Below are 18,570 nucleotides of genomic sequence, written 5' to 3'. Positions count from 1 at the left end.
CAACAAAAAAACAAAACCCAAAATAAAAAACTTCGGTAAAAATCTCCCAAAACAGGAACAGGATCTATTTACTGAACAAACACTGATGAAAGAAATCAAAGGAGGCCTTAATAAAGGGGGAGATATACCATGTTCATGGATTTAAAAACTTGACATGGTCAAGACGTAAATTCTTGCCAAACTGATCTACAGATTTAACCCAATTTCAATAAAAATCACAGCAGGACTTTTTGTAGATAAAGACAAGCTGATTTTAAAAACTTACATGGAAAGGCAAAGAAACTAGAATAATCAAAAAGGTTTTGAAAACCTGATTTTGAAGGTACTATAAAGTTATAGTCATCAACAGAGTATTGGTGAAAGTATAGACACATAGATCAAAGGAACAGAAGAGAGTTCAGAAATTAAACCCACAGAAATATGGCCAAATGATTTTTGACAAAAGTTCAAAAGCTACTCAATAGAGGAAAGACAGTCTTTTCAATAAATGGTGATGGAATAACTGACAGCCCTGTGCAAAACAATTAACTTCAACAGATACCTTACCCCTTATATAAAAATTAACTCAAACGGATCACGTGTTTAACTATAAAACACCCAACTATATAACTTTTAGAGGAAAACAAAAAATATTTGTGACAATGGGTTAGACAAGGAATTCTTAGACAAGACACCGAAAGCAAAGTACATGGAAGGAAAAATTGACAAATTGGACTTCTTGAAAATTAAAAAGTTTGCTCTGCAAAAGACACTATTAAAAGAATGAAAATACAAGCTGCAGATTGGGAGAAAAGTTTTGCATATCACCTTTCAGACAAAGGATTTGATCCAGAACACAGAAGGAACTCTCAGAAGTTACCATTGAGAAAACAACCCAGTTTTAAAATGGTCAAAAGACTTAGACATTTTGTCGAAAAGGATATATGAATGACAAATAAACACATGATAAGACATCAACACTGTTAGCCATTAGGGAAATGCAAGTTAAAACCACGATGAGATATTGATGCCACGACACCCCTCTTTGCATCCTTAAAAGAAAAATCACTGACAGTACCAAGTACCTGTGAAGACGTGAAGCAAACCGAACCCTCACACGTTGCTAATGGGACTGAAAACTGGTACACACCAGCCACTCTGGAAAACTGTTTAGCAATCCCACTCTTAGATATTCAGCCTAGAAAAGTGAAGACGAATGTTCCCACAAAGTCCTGTCCACGGATGTTTACAATAGCGCTCTATAATTACCAGAATGGAAGCTACCCCAGTATCCGCCCAAGAGTGAACAAACATGGTACATCCACACCATGGACACTACTCAGCAATACAAAGGAACAAATTATTGATACACACGGTAGCACGGATGAATCTCAAAGGCATTACGCTGAATGAATGAAGCTAGTCTCCAAAGGCTACACACCGAATGATTCCATTTCTACAAGATTCTTCAAAAAGAGAAAACTATAGTGTCAGAACCCGTCAGTGGTTGCCAGGGCTGTGATGAGGGAAGGGTGGATTACCAAGGGGCAGCTTCAGGGAGTTATTTGGGGTGATGGAGCTGTTCTGAATCTGAATTGTGGTGGTGTGGTCGCTTGAATCCATATATGGGCCCCAATTCATAGAACTACACACTAAAGGGAGTCAATCCTCTATCTGTTAATGAAGACGAAAAGTGTCCTGGTTTGGACAGTAAGTTATAAGGTCACCCTGACTACCCAGGAGAAGATGGAGTTGGTGATTAATATGAAAACCCAAACAAGGACAGTGGAGGGACTTGGGATCACAGATACCAACGACGACTAACCTTGCTCTCGGGTCCTTTGTGCCAGGCGTGGCCCTGAGCCCCACAGAGCCGACGTCTTACTTAAATGTATCTGATAGATCCCGATGACACCCCCATTTCACAGAAGAGGAACCAGGGCTAAGAGAAGTTGGGAATGTGCCCGCCGTCACAGAGCTCCTATTGGCAGAGGCCGGATTTAAGCCGAACCTGTCCAGCCCCAAAGCTGAACAAACACAGCCACTGAGTCGTGCTGCTTCTCCGCCTGCCGCTGCTGGGAAACCAAAGGCTAAGATAAGAACGGATAATGCTCCACACGGCTGCTGAACAGGGGAGGGAAGGAGGGAACGAGGAGAGGGCCACCTTCCCACACCTGAATGCTTGTCCCCTGCCTGGGCCCCTTCTCCTCATTCGGTGTCACCTCTCATACGTCACGGGTCACTAGGTAGGGAGGCTGTTGGGGACCCCCTACAGTGTCTTCCTGCGTCCCCTACAAGGTTGGACTGGATCAAGGTTCCTTCCAGCTCTAAGAATCCACGGTGTCTTCCTCCTTATGGGGGTGAAATTCACACAACGTAAAATTAACCACTTTCAGGGTATAATTTAGTGGCATTTCATAAATTCACAAGGCTGTGCAACCATTATCTTTACCCAATTCCAAACATTTCATCACCCCTAAAGGAGACCCCAAGCCCATTCGGCAGTCAGGTCCTCCCCCCAGCCCTTGCCAGCCTCTAACCTGCTTTCTGTCTCTTTGGAGTTGTCAATTCCACACATTTCATGAAGTGGGATCCTACAGGAAGGGGCCTTTTGTGTCTGGCTTCTTTCACTGAGTGTAACGGTTTCTCCTCATTGTAGCTTGTGTCACTGCAACATCCCTTTTTATGGCTGAATAACAGCTTTACCACACTTTGCTTATCCATTGATCTGCTAACGTGTATTTAGGTTATTTCCACCTTTTGGCGTCTCCACTATTTTGTGAACAGTGTTGCTATGAACATCCGTGTGCAGGATTTGTTTGAAAACCTGTTTTTGTTTCTTCTGGGTACCTACCTAGGAGTGGAATTGCTGGGTCACATCGTAATTCTGTGTTTAACCAACTGCCGGACTTTTTCACAGCGCCTGCACCATTTTACGTTCCCACCGTGCTTTCTTTTCGAATCACAAAATGCAATGGAAATTCAGAGGAGGTAGGCAGCAGTGCTGAGGAAGGGCCAGAACAGGTTTCACGGGGCTTAAGTGAGACACACGGCAGGTGGGCTCTGCACCGGCTGATGGCAGAGCGGGTGGTACGGGCAGGGAGCACCCTGGGGTGCAGCTGCAGGTGGGAGCAGGTGGGGCCTGCGTCTGGGTGACTAGCTGGGCTGAGTGCATCCACTGAGTCTAGAAAGCTGACCTGACTGGTGGTTTGAGGGCCCTCTAGCAGGGGTGGCCTCGGGCATGTGTCACCAGTGCCCCTTTGCCTCTGAGTGGATAATGGGAAGTCTGCAATAAGAGGCAGACAGGCCTGGAGCGAGGGCGGTGGGCCTCGTAACGAGGTCACTCTTTTGTCCTGACCCCTCCGTGCAGAGAGGCAGGGCACCCAGAGCTGTCATCTGCTTCCAAGGGTCATGAAAGAGGCGTGTCACCCGGGGACGATACCAAACTAGATTTCGCGTGCGACTGAACCAGGGAATTAGGCAGCTCCCGCTTCTTCTCTCTCTGACTTTAAAATGAACTCCCGGAAGCTCCCACGGAGGGTCGGGCGAGCCAGTTTAAAACAAATTAGCTCAGCACGATGCCCATCGAGGTGCTCCACAATACCGGGGATGAGGGGATGGCACGAACCTTAAATGCTTCTCCTGCAGCCAACCCTCCTGCTCTGCTCTGGGGACCCGAGGGCTGTAGATAGGTGAGAAAGGTCTCCGCTGAGCCCAGGAGCTGCCCTGCGGCCAGCTGCGGTACTTAACGTTGCACCATGATTTCCGGCGCCCAGGGAGGGTGTCTGTGTCCTGACCTCCTCTTTTTATAAGGACACCAGTCCTATTGGATTAGGACCCACCCTAGTGACCTCATTTTACATTAATCACCTCTGTAAAGAGCCAACTCCACCTACAGTCAGAGGTGCTCACCGTTAGAACTTTAACATGAACTTGGGGAGGGGACACAATTCAGCCCATAGCACTCCCCCCGCTCAGGGGCCTTCGGCATGGAGTGGCTCCCAGGCCAGCTCCCTCCTCACCTGGCTGAGTCAGGTGACTCTGCGTGGGCAGCAGGTTCCACACTCTGATTCTAGAGCCCGCCCAGGGAAGTAATTAAGGGCATCGAGACTCTCTTACTTAAAATACGAACATTAGGCACTGACTCACCGGCAGGCTGCAACCAGGAATCTCAAACCACTCTCACAGCACCATTAGTCAAAACTCCCAGAATCTCGGTGGAACCTGAGGTGACTCACCCACCTGGCAGATGAGAAAGCAATGGTCCTGGAGAACGGAACTCTGAGAGCACCCGTCTTCCGCTTAGTAACGTTAGGGCACGTTAAGGCCTGGTTCTTAGAAACAGGTAAAACTAGGATGGTGTTAGAAGGATATGGAATGTCAGGCGGCCAGAGTCTTGTTTTACCTGAGGGGCCGGGGTGACCCAACTCACATCACCTGAGACCTCTGGAAAGGTGGGCCCCTCCACCTTTGAGATCAAACAAGGCCACCGAGGGCAAGGCCAGAGCGTCTGGGGAGAAAGATCATGAGCGAATGGAGTTCGACGGCACCTTGTCTCGTGTTTCTTCCCAGCCGTCCTGGGTCCCCCTGCGGCTCCTGGATCAAGGGATGGAGTCCAGTGGGATGACATTATCACCTGAGGCCTGAGTTTGGCCAGCAAAACACTGGGAGCTTCAACTGAATCCCAGATCCCAGGAAAACACAGTTCTGGGGCTTTTAGGACAAGTCCAGGCGTCTGACTCCAAAACAATAAAGGGCTAGTGTAACAACGTGTAATTTACGTTAAATGCGCAGGAAGCTACTCTTTGCCCTCCGGGGCTGTTTCTCATTCTCCAGAATGTTCTCCCAGATCCAGGCTGAGAATGTCTTAAGGTCAAGGGCTGTTTCTCACCATCTCTGCCTCTCCTGGGTATACCTTGGTATCTCCTGTGAAGGTGTTACAGTACTGAGTTCAGAGCCAGCCCCAAATAAGGATGTGATCAGCCCTGGTGTTGCCCAGGCGGGGTGAGCTCGGGAAGCTGCTCCTAACTTCCAGGTGGAGAACGTCTGCACCTAAGCTCCCGGCTTTCTCAGGGACCCAAGGTGGAGAGGGGCAGGGAGCCAGGATGGGAGGAGGTGCAGGAGGGGAGAGGGGCCCAGGTGAGACCCTCGGCGCCAACAAGTGCCTCTCAAAGTTCACTGCACGGAGGAATCACCTGGGGCTCTTTTCTTAAACATTTATTTTATTGACGTATAGTTGACGTGCAATGTTGTGTTAATTTCTACTGTACAGCAAAGTGCTTCAGTTATACATATATACATTCTTTTTCATATTCTTTTCCATTATGGTTTATCCCAGGAAATTGAATATAGTTCCCTCTACTATACAGTAGGACCTTGTTGTTTATCCATTCTATATATAATAGTTCCTTTTAATTTGCCTTCCCAGTTATTGTTTTCTTTCTTTCATTTTTTTCTTTTTGACCGTGCCACGCAGCATGCAGGACCTTAGTTCCCCGACCAGGGATCGAACATGCGCCCCCTGCACTGGAAGCACGGGGTCTTAACCACTGGACCGCCAGGGAAGTCCCTCACCTGGGGCTCTTGAAATGATTCAGAAAGTCTGGGGTGGGGTCTAGGAGCCTGGATTTCTAACGAGAATCCAAGAGACATCAGAGCTGCTGGTCTAATGACCACACTTTTGAGAAGAGAAAGGAGAATCAGAGAAGAGTTATCCGTAAATACAGAGAAAAACATTACTTAAAATGCTTTTAGGACTTCCCTGGTGTCCAGCGGGTAAGACTCCACGCTTCCACTGCCGGGGGAGCGGGTTCCATCCCTGGCTGGGGAACTAAGGTCTTGCATGTTACACGGCACGGCCAAAAAAAAAAGAAAAATGCTTTTAGCTGAATTTCCAGTTAAATGCATACACATTCCTCTCTGCTCTCTCCTGAAAATGCACCAGTTCAACAGTAAAGGAAGGTGTGTGTGGGTGTGGGTGTGTATGTTCACATGGTCATAGAGAATGGAGAAGACCGCAGCAGATGAGAGATGTCAGCAAAATTTTGGAAAATGGAAAGCAGAAAGGGACCACTATTTTGGGGGAAATTATGTGGTCTAAAAGCACTTCCACCATAATATATCTAAAATGCCAGATAAAATACTTTAAAATATCTATTAAAGTGCATAACTGACCTGGAAAGACACTAAGAGAAGTCCTCAGGGGCCGAAAGTGAGTCGGCTGCAGAAGTCCAGAGAAGTTAGGGAGGGAACAGGTGCTCAGGCTGCCCCGAAGGCCTCTCCCAAGCCTAGGTGAACCAGTCGGGGCCAGACTGCAATGGGGAGTCAGACCAGAGACGCTGGCCTACAGCACGGGGCCCCTCAAGGGCTGCATTCCTAGAGAAGCAATGAGTTACACAACCCACAGACAGGGAGACAGCGAGGAAACCCATCTGCCTCAGCCTTAGCTGAGTGGAGGGGAACGTCTCCTCTCCACAGCTTTCATGTGGCTTGAGGACCTTAGTTCACTCGACTTCATGGGCCAAAAAGCACCAAGCTGAGGATTTAATTTAAATCACCCTGGGCTTCCCTGGTGGTGCAGTGGTTGAGAGTCCGCCTGCCGATGCAGGGGACGCGGGTTCGTGCCGCGGTCCGGGAAGATCCCACATGCCGCGGAGCGGCTGGGCCCGTGAGCCATGGCCACTGAGCCTGCGCGTCCAGAGCCTGTGCTCTGCAACGGGAGAGGCCACAACAGTGAGAGGCCTGCGTACCGCAAAAAAACCCAAAAGAAACCAAAAAACGAAATCACCCCATACTCTTGTGCTGCTGGAGGAAATATAAGTTAGTGTGACCATTTTGGATAACTGTGAGTATTAAAGCAGAAGTATGCCCACCACCCTTAGTTCCATTCCTACTATGAATCTGAAAGGAAGTGACGGTATGTTCCCACAACACGTGCACAAGAAGTCTGCAGAAGCACCGTCATCATCCCACACGTGGGAACCCCTCACGTGCTCACCAGCCATAGAAGAGATCACCAAAATGGAATACGATACAACAGAGCAAAATGAACCCTGCCGCTCACGCATCACCCTGGATGAACCTCACAGACACACGCTAAGTGAAAGAGGCCAGGCACGAAAAAACAGCACAGACGGGATGATTCTACTTACACGGAAACTGGCAAAACTATGCTTAGGACAGCGGTGACCTTGGAGGGGAAGAAGTAACTGGACAGGGTAGGAGGGAATTCTGTAGTTCTGATCATTTTCTGTTTCTTGGTCACAAAAGCTGTTCGCTAATGATTTGTATTTTTTGGTATGTATATTATAGTTCAATAAAGTGGTCCCATTAAACAAACAGTGATCCCTTCATACTACACCCAGTCATCGGCAGAACAAACCCACGCCACCTTTGGGTGGAGCAAACCCTCAATCGGACTTCAAAATTTTCCTGGAGATAAAGTTTCAAAGAACATGAGCTCACAATTTTAAAGAAATCATAAAATGAAACAAAGCCCAATAACCAGTAGTTAGCAGGACAGCAAATGCAGCATCAGATACACAAGGAGTTCAGATATTAGAAGTTGATCAAATACAGAATTATGATATTTAGTATGTTTAAATAAATAAAAAAAGAACCAAAATATAAAAAGTAAATAACCACTCAAAATAAACAGGCAGACCTCTAAAAGAACCAAACAGAATTAGAAATGAAAAACTATAACCATTGAAATTAAAAACTTTAGGACTAAAATGGTTAGAGATGAAATGATGTGGAATTTGGGATTTGCTTTAAAGCAATCCTGCGAGGGGAGAAGTGGTGGGGTGTAAAGATATACAGGAAGGGACTTCCCTGGTGGCGCAGTGCATAAGACTCCGTGCTCCCAATGTAGCAGGCCTGGGTTCGGTCCCTGGCTGGGGAACTAGATCCCTCAGGCATGCTGCAAGAGTTCACATGCCACAACCAAGGAGCCCTGGAGCTGCAACTAAGGAGCCCGCCTGCCACAACTAAGACTTGGTGCGACCAAATAAATAAATAAATATTTAAAAAAAAAGAAGATATACAGGAAGAAGGGCCATGTGTGGATAATTACTGAACTTGGACAATGGGAAAAAGGAGGGGTTCCTTATTTGAATCTCTCTATTTTGTATGTTTGAAATTGTCCTTAGTCATGTGGTTTTTAAAGCCCTCAAAGGATGGTTAAACAGTAGAATAGATACACCTGAGGTGAGAATTAGTCAACAGAAAAACAGATATGGAAATATTACTCGGCCACTAAAAAAATGAAATATTGCCATTTGCAGCAACATGGATGAACACAGAGAATATTATACTTAGTGAAGTAAGTCAGACAGAGGAAGACAAATACTATATGATATCACTTATATGTGAAATCTAAAAAATAACACAAATGAATCTATACACAAAACAGAAACAAACTCACAGACATAGAAAACAAACGTACAGTTACCAAAGGGGAGAGGAAGGAGGGCAGGGACAAGTTAGGAGTATGGCATTAACAGATACGAACTACTATCCAAAAATAGATAAGCAACAAGGATTTACTTTTATATGCACTGGGAAACGAAAAACCTCATATGACTTGCTTTACTGAGGTGGTCTGGAAGCGAACCTGCAGTATCTCCAAGGTGTGCCTGTGCAGTTGTTTCAGTAAAAAAAAAACACACAAAAGTGTAGAAAAAGCACTTGATAAAATCTGACATGCATTCCTGATAAAATATATTGGTGAACTACGAATGGAAAGGAAATGAACGTTATTACCTAATTAAATATATCCACAAAAATCCTCTAGCAAACACAATAGTCAAAGGTGAAGCTTTGAAAGCTTTTCCTTCAAGATTGAGGCCAGAGCATAGATGCTCACAGTTACCACTATTATTCGATGCTTTACTGGGGATGCCAACCAGCACAGTAAAAAAATAAACGAAGAAAAGAAAAAGAAACAAAGGATCTAAGAAATGGTAAAAAAGAAAAAACTGGCGTAATTCACAAATGATATTATCTACATAGAAAAATGAAAAAAAGTCTAGTGATTAGTTATCAGAATGTTAAAGAGTTTAGTACAGTTATGAATCCAAGGTTAAATATAAAAAGATCAACTGTGTTTCTCTACATTAGTAACAACATAAATGCAAAGTTTTAAAGTTTTAAAAGTTTTAAAGTTTCATATTCTTTATAATAGCAGTAAAAACCAAAAGATATTAGGAATAAGTTGAACAAAAACTAAGCAAGACCTTTACAGAGAAAATTGTAAAGCTTTACTGGAAGACATTATAGAGGATCTTTACAAATGGGAAGACAAACCAAGTTTGCAGATGAAAAAACTTATTATCATAAAGATGCCAGTCCCCCCTAAACTGATCTACAAATTTAATGCAACTGAAATCCCAACAGAGTGTTTAACAGAACACGAGAAGCTGGATCTCAAGTACATAAGGAGAAGCAAAGGACCAAAAGAGTCGAGACACATCTGACAAAGAACATGGTCAGTAGACTGGTAGAGCTAATGTAAAGCAGTAAGTGGCGCGGACGGTAGCTGTTCCTGAAATTCCATTCTCTTTTCCTCTGGGTGCATGGACTGAATTCTTCTCAATGCAATGTGAACAAAAGTACTGTGCTTTGCTTCTGGGCCAGGTCCATACTAAACCTCCCATATGTGTGCTTTTCTGCCCTATTCTTTCTGCTGCCTGGATGCAGACAGCACTGTAGCCTAGGCATGGTGGGGCACGTGATGGAAAGAGCCTGGATGCCTGAAGCACTGCATGGAGGAGAGCTATCCTGCTGACCTGAAAGCCACCCTGATTTTACATAAGAAAACATATATATACCTCTTGCTCTTTAAGACCTTGATACTTGGGGGGTCTATTTGTTACGCAGTGTAGCTGACCCTAACTAATATCTTACAGTAATGAAGACAGCTTGGTATTGACCTCTGGTTTCAGCTACAACATGTAAAGAGCTTGAAAGTTATCATTGCCATCCTTACAAGAAAAAGCTGGACAAACTGAAAACCAACCATTTTCTTGGACCCATCAGAGAACTAAGGTCACAGGACAAATGGCACCCTGAAAGCCCGAGAGATGGGGCCATCTAGAGGGATACAGCAAATGAGATCTACTTATAGGGAGAAGAATTTGCTGGAGCCATAAACGGGAAGGAACACTTAAATGGTGATTTTGATGAATTGCTGGAGGCTGAGTGAGGACCAGCGTGAAAGTGAAAAGCTGGAGGGGACACAGGCTTAGGGGGCCACCACACTCTTTTGGGTTTACCCCCAGGAACCCCTCCAGGTTTTCATGGCGAGGATCCCAGAAAGACCCCCTGGTGTCTCTGGCAGAGGGAGGGGAAGACGAACCACTGTGAAGTAGACCCAGAGTCAGAACAAAGGCCTTTTCTCCAGGGGAGAGGACTTGGCCAGATGCAATTCAGAAGCCTTATCCCACCCAGGTGAAGAAGTTCCTCCATTCTCCGGACCCCTCCAGCCTTCCTGTCTCACCAGAGTGGGAGGAGAGACCATAGTCAACAGGACCAGGCTTCGAGGAGACAGACTGGGAATGCTGTGCCTGGGGGGGGAGTGGGGGGCAGAGGGGAAAACTGCGTCCCAGGAGAACCCCTTGTGAACGCCTCAGCCCCGAAACACAGCCCACGAAAGGACTGAAATTTCGTTGTAGATTATAGACCATTCCCCTCCCCCCACAGCAACGGGGCTCCAGTATCACGGTGGTTACAGCCACAAGAGCTGAAACAACCAGACTCTCTTTAAGGAGGAGAACAGAGGGAAGCCCAGGGTCAAGAAGGGAGACACAAGCAGGGGTACTCGAGGAGCTGAAGCTTCTGGCACCTACAGCTGCAAAAAATACCGAACGGAGCCCAAAGCCTGGCCTGATTAACAGATACCCTCACACTTAAAGCCCTAACGCCCTCTTTGCCTCAGTTCCTCTTACCCAACACAGCATGTATGTCTCTCAGTAAGAAAGCACAAGGTATGCCAAAAGGCAAGAGAAAATAACATTTTCAAGTGACAGCCAAGAAAAAATACATGTACATGTTGAAGTAACAAAGCAATGATCAGAACCAGACTCAGATATGACACAAATACTGGAATTACTCTAGACAGAGAATTTAAAATAACTATGATTAATAGGTTGAGGGCGCTAATGGAAAAACTGGACACCATGCAGAAGGGGAACGTAAGCAGAGAGAAGGAAGCTCTTAGGGAGAATCAAAAACACAGTGTCAGAAATAAAGTGTCTTTGACAGGCTCGTCGGTAGACTGGATGTGGCCAAGGAAAAAAGTCAGCGAGCTTGACTATAGGTCAATACAACTTGCAAACTGAAATGTAAAGAGAAAACAGAATGAAAAGAAAACAGGGCAGAATAAGCAAGAGTTATTGGATGATGTCAAAAGTGTAGTATAATGTGATGAGCAGAGGGAGAAGCAAAAGAGAGAAAGCAAAACAAACAGCTGAATTACTAATGGCCAAGAACACTACTAATAGTTGAATTAATACCGGATCTGTAACCAAACCACACAGATGCAGGAAGTTCAGAGACTACCAAGCAGGGTAAATAACAAGAAAAACACACCTGGGCACATTAGATCCAAATTGCAGAAATGCAAAGATGAACAGAAAATCCTGAAAGAAGCCAGAGAGGGGAAAAACACCTTTCCTATGAAAAGTTAAGGATAAGGATCACAGTGGACCCCTTATCAGAAACAACGCAAGCAAGAAGGGAGTGGAGTGAAATACTCCAAGTATTAAGAGAGAAAAGGCCACCAGCTCAGAAGTCAATTTCCAGCGAAATCGTCCTCAAACGTGAAGGAGAAATGAAGACTTTCTCAGATAAACAAAAATGGAAGAAATTTATGGCCAATAGGCTTGCCCTGCAAGACATGTTAAAAGAGGATCTTCGGGCAGAAGAAAAACAACATAGAAAAAGAAGAAAAAAACATAAAGAAAGGAAGGGCATTGGCGCAGGAATAAATAAAAGTCAAAAAAGATCTTTTCTTTTTTTGGCCCCGCCCATTGGCTTGCGGGCTCTTAGTTCCCTGACCAGGGATGGAACCCTGGCCACGGCAGTGAAAGCATCGAGTCCTAACCACTGGACTGCCAGGGATTTCCTTATTCTTAATTGATCTACAAGATGACTGTTTTTTTTTTTGCGGTATGCAGGCGTCTCACTGTCGTGGCCTCTCCCGTTGCGGAGCACAGGCTCCGGACGCGCAGGCTCAGCGGCCATGGCTCACGGGCCCAGCCACTCCGCGGCACGTGGGATCTTCCCGGACCGGGGCACGAACCCGTGTCCCCTGCATCGGCAGGCGGACCCTCAACCACTGCGCCACCAAGGAAGCCCAAGATTACTGTTTTTTAAAGTAATCACAGTAACAACGTATCACGTAACTGATAGTGGATGCTGAGTGAAATGATGGACAACAGTCTCAGAGGGTCGGGAGGGAGGAACCGGGAACACTGGGTTATAAGGCGCCTGCTCTACATGTGAACCCATCCAGTGTCATTTCAAGGGAGACATGGATTAGTTAAAAATGTATTTTCTTAACTACAGGGCAACCACTAACAACAACTTAACAAGAAGTACAATTGATATGCTGGAAGAGGTAAAATGGGAACATGAAATGCTCATTTAAAACCCGAGAAGGCAGAAAACAAAGGGGGAAAAAGACAGCCTGGTATTTTTTTTGGCAAAAGACAAATAGATCTAAGGAACAGAATCGTGAGCTCAGATTTAGAGCCAGGGATATAATGCATGAGAAACTCGCCACCACAGGTCAGAGGGGAAGGGATGGGGCTGGGATAGCCCTTACGGAAATAAATTCAATTTATTAACACATTTAACTGGATTTCAAACCACTCACAAAAATAATTTCCACAGACTGAAATATGAAGCCTTTTTGTTAGTATTCTTTATAATATATGTATATATTCTTTTGTTTGATTTTTTAAAAAAATTTAATTTATAATGTAAAAATGTCTAATGTGAGTAGAGAAGGAGAAAACCTAAGCGCTTAATGGTAGAAGAGCTGGAAGGAACAAAAGCCAATCTGCTCTGTGCAGAATCCCAGAAAAGCCCAGAAAATAGAGGTACCTTGGACCACAGAAGGTGGACAACCAGGGTGGGATTAACACCAGGAGGATCGGCTGAAGACATGTAAAAGGGGGCAGTTAACGCCCCAGATTCTCTCCCCAGCTCTGGCAGAAGGAACGTTTACTCACTGGAAAACCGGACTCCGGGTGTGAGGGATAAGGGGTCATCCAAAAAGTAGGTGATTAAAATGTCAGAGGAGTGGGGGAGGGGTGGGCTGGAGAACTGCTATCTTTTATTATAAGCCATGTGGAAGTATTTGATATTTTAAAGCAGTACATATATTACATGAAGATAAAAATTAAACTTAAAAAAAAAAGAAAAGTAAAAAAAAAAAAAACAACAAACCCAAAATTATGGTCCTTCTGGACTTGGTCATTAGGATGGCTTTCTCCATGCTGGTCCAGGGCACAGACCAGGAAGCACTGCTCCAGGAGCCCAAGCCTCCCCAACGGCAAATCTTGTCCTTCAGCTTTGCAGGACATCAGCGGGGCCAGGTCTCCAGGAGAGGAAGTGGTCCAGGGAATAGAGGGTGCTCCTGTAATGACTTCAAAATTTCTTTCCAACTTTGTCTTTCTCTTCTCTTTCATTTTTTCCCCAAACTCAATAATCTATCATTTACCTTGCCTTGCTTCAGGCGATGTCATTAATAACAATAGAAAAGCATTTTTTTGCTTGTCACCTTTCTTCAAAGGAACTCAGATTGTCTCTAAACTTTAAAGTGCATACAAAGTACCTAGGAATTTTGTTAAAATGCATATTCTAATTCAGTCGGCCTGGGGTGGGGCCCGAGAGTCTGCATTTCTAACCAGCTCTCAGGTTAGGCCGATGCTGCTGGTCCATGGACCACACTCTGAGAAGCAGAAGGACATAAAGCAACTTTATGGGGTGATGGACATCTTTTACATCTTGCCTGTGGTTGTGGTTACATGTGTATATACTCTTATCAAAATTCACTGGACTCTGTACTTAAAATGGGTCTGTTTTACTGTACGTACGTTATCCTTTATTAAAGGAAAAATCCATTCGAGATGGATTATAGATCTAAATGTGAAAGATGAAACAATTAATCTTTTAGGAGGAAACACACACTTTGGGGTAGGCATATCTTTCTTTCTTTTTTGTTTTTTTGAACCACACATATAATTTTAATTTTTAAGGAGCCACATTAAAAAATGTAATGGGGTCTTCCCTGGTGGCACAGTGGTTGAGAGTCCGCCTGCCGATGCAGGGGACACGGGTTTGTGCCCCGGTCCGGGAAGATCCCACGTGCCGTGGAGCCGCTGGGCCCGTGGGCCATGGCCGCTGGGCCTGCGCGTCTGGAGCCTGTGCTCCGCAACGGGAGAGGCCACAGCAATGAGAGGCCCGCTTACTGGGGAAAAAAAAAAAAAAAAAAAGTAATGAGACTGGATAAACTAATAAGGCATATCTTTCTTAAACAGGACTCAAAAAAGAGTGAACCATGATGGAAAAACCCACACGAGCTGGACTACATTAAAATTAAAAACTTCTGTTCATCAGCAGACTCTAATAAGAGAGCAAAAGGGCAAGCTATAAACTGAAGGAAGATATCTGCAATACATTTATCTGACAAAGGACTCCTCATATAAGAACTACTCCAATTGAATAAGAAAAAGACATGACGACAGAAAAGTGGGCAGAACTCTAACAGACACTTCACAGAGGAGGACGGCCAAAATGCCCGATCAATACATGAAAAGGCAGTCGGCTCAGCCACGAGTGAAACGCAAATTAAAACTGCACCGTGCTTTGTTTTGACCGCACACCCGCTGGAATAGCTAAATGAAGAGACAGACAATGCCGTGTGAGGAAAGCTGTGGAGCAACTGGAACGCTCTTCCACTGCTGATGGGGTGTAGTTTGCAACAACGTTCTTGGAAAACTATTTGGTGGTATTTATTAGAGCCGAATATAAACATCCTCTAAGATCCAGCAAGTCCACTCTTGGGTGGAAATACAAGCCCGTGTCTCCGAAAGGTAAGTGTAAGAGTGCTCAGAGCGGCCTCGTTCATAATGTCCTCAAACTGGAAACAACTCAGTTATCCATCAGCGGCAGTCTCGATAACATGTGCAACAGTCATAAAACAGGCTCTCGCTGGCAATAAAAACATGAAGGAACTACTGCCACCTGCAACAATGTGGACGCATCCAGGGTAATCAGATAACATACAGGGCGCTCGGTCAGATTTGCATCTCGAATAACCAAGCATTCTGAAGAACGTGAATGTCCCGTGCAGTACTTGGGACAGACTTATACTAAAAATTACTATGCTATGAAAAGCCATTCTTGTTTTTCATTAAAATATTATTTTTCGGCTGGTCCCATTCTGTTTCATGATCTGGGTGCTGGGGACACCGCGTGTTCACTTTGCGAAAATCCGTCGTGCTGCACACGTAGGATGTGTGCACGCCTCCTGCATGAATGTTATGCGTCCATACGAAGTTTACTTAAAGACACAGCTCATCCTGGCCCACGTCCCACCAGAGGGGGCCCTCCGTGCCTCTTGCCCCCAGTCTCCCATCTGTTCTCCGCACCGCTGTGTGTGACCTTTCAAACCTGCACATCCATCCTGGCGCGTAGTCACGGCTCAGTCGCGCCAGCATCTGGTGCTCGCCCACAGGACAGCACCTGCCCCCTCGGCAAGGCATCCGGGGGCTCTCGGGCGCCCCTCCTCCCCCGTCCCCACATCTTCCCGTCTTTTTGCCAACACTGACACTCATCACACCTCCACGGCCGGGCACGTGCGGTTTCTCTACTTAGAGGGCCCTTCCCACGTCTCTGCCTGGCAAAAGCCTCGTTACTTTCCGAGTCTCATTTCAGCTTCTATCGGGCCTGGGGGTCTCTGTCTCCCTGGGCAGACCCGGGTGCCCCTCTCTCTCACACCCGTCTTCAATGCGTGCCTCCTTTATCTTGCAACTGACTGTCTCCTCATCTGAGTACAGGCTTATTGGGGTGAGGACCCCGCCCTTACATCTTTTTATCCCTGGCACCTAGCGGAGTGCCCGGGAGCGGCAGGCACTGGGTACTCGTTAAGGGATGAATAAAAGGATAATGCTAGTAATGGATGTTAACGAACGGGGATCAGGCAAGGGATGTAAGCAAATGGCTCATGCTAGATTACAGGTTTGTCAGGGGCCCTTCTGAACTTTCTCCAGGGCATCCTGCTAATGAGCACGGCACGCCTGTATCACGAGCACGCACCTGTCCCAGCCGTGCCTCCCTGGATGTCCTGCCTGCCTCATGGCACTTGGGAGGTGGTACCTCATCTAACTTCCTGTGGGAAGGGTGCTGTCTTATCCCCATTTCACCAATGACTTCAGAGACTTGTCCAAGGTCGCCTGCTGGGAGAGGGAGAGCTCACGCTCATTGCACCCATCAGTCTGTGGATAACACCAGGCACTGAATCACTGAAACGCCTCACAGAGCAGAAAAGGCAGGGCAGGAAGTGTCAGTGCCCACTCTGTCTCGGGCAGCTCTGTGACTCAGGTAGCCTTTCTGGTCCCTCTCAAATCAGTCTCCGTGGGTGGCCACCGCCTCTCCCGTAGAATGGCCCATGGGGAAGGGACATCACCCTAAACCCCCAAACACAGCACTCAGCTCTGTCCAGAGACTCTCAACTGCTGCCTGAGATTTTCAGGTTTTAAGCAAAACAAAAATCTGATTCACTGTTTCCAGTCCTACAGGAAACTCAAGTCCTTTATTCTTCTAACACTTAAAAACGAAAAAAGGAAAACAAAATCAAACCTTTATGCCTTAGAAGAGTTCTTAATGCTTCTCATTTCACACCGCGCCGAACACTGTTCACGACAAAGGCTGCAGGAGGGAAGAAGGAAATGAGACGCACTCGCCAATAAATAAGAGCCTGAGCAAAGAAACCAACTCAGAATACACCACTGGCAATAAGAAATGCCCCAAAGCTTTGCTTACGCCAAGTAATGTAAGGACAGATAGCTCCCCTGGGTCTCTGGGAAAAGTTCATGCACACAGGAAGCTGCAAACAGACTCTCTTTGGGATTTTGGCAGAAAAGACGGGGCATTAACAACATTCAAGGTGAAAGAGGGGAGAATTGTAGATTGAGGGAAGGGATGCTTTTTTCATCAGGTAACAAAAATAGCTCTACCTGGGTATCTCCCCTGGATTCCCACAGGCTGCAGGGCAGGTGCCTGCTCCAGAAATTAGCCAGAGCTGCGCTCAGCAGCGCTCAGGGGAGACACACCGCTCCCAACTGCCCAACCGGAGAATTAATTTAATTCCCGACATTTGGATAATACAGAGGAACCCCTGAGGGAGACAAAAATTTACTTTGGGAAGATTTTTTTCCCCACCTGTTGTGCAGAAGTGTCACAAGGTGGTGGGGTGACGGTGGGAGGGTAAGATGGTGCTGAGTAGCTGAAAGGCTCTGGAGAAGGCTTCCTGGTTTCACCTGCCCCGGGGGCTGTGAAAGATGCTGAGATCCTCCAAGCACAGAAAGATCACCTGCACACCCAACATTCATGCTAATCCCCTTTCTCATCGTCACCAGCAAATCCAAATGGCACTCTCTTGCCCGAGGTGGGGGGCAGGGGCAAAAACGAAAGCAAAGGCTTCTTGCCCGGCCCTAGACGACGGCTCAGAGGAAGGCATGACTAACACAAATCATGACCAGGGAGGTCAGTTAGTAACAACGAAACCTTGCATTTATATAGCGTCCTGCTATTTTCCAAGCATTTTTCACCCACTATCTCGCACGCTCCTCAGAGCAATTCTGCGTGGTAGGAAGGCAGGGATTATTCATCTCCACCTCGCTTGCGAAGAAACAAAATCTTGGGACAGTGAAGTGATTTGCTCAAGGTCGGGGCGCGGTCACAGATTTTTAAAGCTTGAAGGGTTCTTGGTGGTGAGGCGCCAGGGCAAGGGTGACTAATGGGGGGCACCCGGGCTCCAACTGTCAGTTTCACACCCACAGCAGACGTGGGCAATCGATCACAGAACTCTCTTCCGCGGAGGTGGCCCTCAAGGTGAAACCCATTTGCCATCCCCGGCCCCGTCTCCCGCCTCACTTCACATACGAGGAAACTGAGCCCAGAGCAGAGAAAGGACTTGGCCAAGACGGCCCAATGGGTTAGTGACCCAGAACCCGAATCTCACTCCTGCCTTCCGAGCCCCAGGTTCTCTCCAGCACGTCATGCTGTGCCCCATCTGTTAGGGGTACAAATCCCCTGAACGATGCACTAACGAGGCATGGGAGCGACATCCTTTGTGACCGAGCCAGAACACTTGGGTTTTCTGTGCTGAGCAAGTGGACACATTGCTATTTCTAAGCGAGGAATCACAGACCACCCCAAGGTTTCAAAGCCTGAGCACCTGGCAGGATGGAAGTGAGGACTCAGGGATGGGAAAATCAGGAGTTTGGTTTTGGATCAACTCCATGTCTAGGCAGTCAAGACCACTGGCTACTGAAGTGCACAGTTCAGGAGGGGAGGCCT

The 18,570-nt window shown here is 46.4% G+C and overlaps 1 protein-coding gene across 4 annotated transcripts in view; it reads right to left on the bottom strand.

Annotated features, from left to right (window-relative positions):
- CARD11 (caspase recruitment domain family member 11) overlaps positions 1–18,570 on the bottom strand; it is a 110,322-nt gene that overhangs the window by 80,108 nt on the left and 11,644 nt on the right. The window contains exon 2 of one of the 4 annotated variants that reach the window (XM_060123364.1): positions 16,849–16,917. The exons of the other annotated variants lie outside the window; for them this stretch is intronic. The gene's annotated coding sequence lies outside the window, so the exon portion shown is untranslated. The remainder of the gene's footprint in view (positions 1–16,848; positions 16,918–18,570) is intronic. 4 annotated transcript variants of the gene reach the window in all.

Source organism: Lagenorhynchus albirostris, chromosome 15 (assembly GCF_949774975.1).
Source record: "Lagenorhynchus albirostris chromosome 15, mLagAlb1.1, whole genome shotgun sequence".
Lineage (NCBI taxonomy): Eukaryota > Metazoa > Chordata > Mammalia > Artiodactyla > Delphinidae > Lagenorhynchus > Lagenorhynchus albirostris.
The sequence above is the reverse complement of the archived record's forward strand: the minus strand, read 5'-3'. Positions and strand labels throughout refer to the sequence as shown.